Consider the following 1,504-nt stretch of genomic DNA (forward strand, 5'->3'; position numbering starts at 1 on the left):
TGTGTGTGTGTGTGTGTGTGTGTGTGTGTGTGGCCAGCTCCGCCCACCAGGGGCGGGCTGGCTGGCATGTGGTGCTGGGGATTGAACCGCGGTCGCTGTCCATTTGCTTAGCTTAGCTTGTTGTAAGTAGGTGCTTTAGACCACTGAGCCATCTCACCAGCCCCAATAACCACATTTTAAAATCTAATTAATTATTTTCTCTTTTTTTGCCATTTCAGCCTGCCCCGAGGGCAGGGCTGGCACTGCGTGTGGTGCTGGGGATTAAACTGCAGTCTCTTGCGCATGCCTAAGCTTGCCTAAATAGGTGCTTTGGACTGCTGAGCTATCTCACTGACCCCAGTAACCACATTTTAAAAGGTTAAAAGGAAAGAGGTGAAATTAGTTTTGATATTATGGTAGTATTATAGCTAAAACAGTATGTCCAAAATAATATTTCTATGTATGATCAGTATAAAATATGGAGATAATGGGGGCTTGGGGAGATAGCTCAGTGGTCTAAGTACCTGCCTGGCAAACACAAGGACCTGGGTTCAATCTCCGGTACCGCATGCCATGCTGGCCCCAGAGCCCCAGGCACACCTTGCTGGCCACTGAGATCAGGCGTGGTGGCGCCCACCTGTAATCCAGCACTGGGGAGGCTGGAACAGGAGGATAACTATGAGTCCTAAGAATTTGTTCATTGTAAAATTCACGTGAGCCTAAAAATAAAATTACACTGCTTACAATGCAAATATTCCTCAGTGGAGGAATAACATTAATTGCCATTTCAGTGAGTTTATCTTTAAAAAGTGGCTTGTTAACAATAATTTAACATCAGTTTTTTAACTATAAAATAGCAATCGCCTCAATGTCAGGGCTGTGAAAATCAAGAGATGACATCTGTGCAGCCTCTTGGTGGAACCTGCTGTGTGAAAAGTACACACAGATGTCGCTGCTCCTTATGTCAACACACAGTGCTCTTGGGAGGCAGCGTGTGCCTTGGCTCCGTTCGCTTCTGTTACCTGGATGGACACAGCTATTCCCTGGGTATATTTACTCAGTCTTTCAGTTCTCCTAATGTGGACTGTAACAGTGGGGGTTCTTTTGTCTGTTTCTTATGCATATGTAGGAAAAATTCCTGGAGATAAATTTGATCAGAAAAAAATCATTTGTAAGGCTCTTAAGCTATATTCAAACAGGATATTCCCCCTCCTGCTGTGGTTGACACCTAAAATTTGCACTTCACTAGCATTCTGTGTGCAGTATCATGCAACCCTCCCCAAACTGCTTATTGGACTGTTAGTGGCAGTGCACATGGATTTGACCATGAGGCTTGGCCTACACAGTCTGTGAGAATGAATAGACCTGGGAGTGCATGGTGGCGTGTTCTTACAGAGAAGTAAATGGTAGCCTGTAAGGACCAAATGTGGAGTTTAATTCCTACCATGTATCTGTTTGCTTTCTGGCCTGGCATTTTATTATTATTATTATTTTTTTTTTATTTTTTAAATTTTTATTTATGTGT

At 43.5% G+C, this 1,504-nt stretch overlaps 1 protein-coding gene across 2 annotated transcripts in view; it reads left to right on the top strand.

Moving 5' to 3' along the window:
- The window catches only part of B4galt5 (beta-1,4-galactosyltransferase 5), a 109,963-nt gene that overhangs the window by 105,455 nt on the left and 3,004 nt on the right, over positions 1-1,504 (top strand). The gene's annotated exons all lie outside the window — the stretch shown is intronic.

The sequence above is a fragment of the Octodon degus genome, unplaced genomic scaffold, assembly GCF_000260255.1.
Source record: "Octodon degus isolate 3935 unplaced genomic scaffold, OctDeg1.0 scaffold00077, whole genome shotgun sequence".
In the NCBI taxonomy this organism is placed as follows: Eukaryota; Metazoa; Chordata; class Mammalia; order Rodentia; family Octodontidae; genus Octodon; species Octodon degus.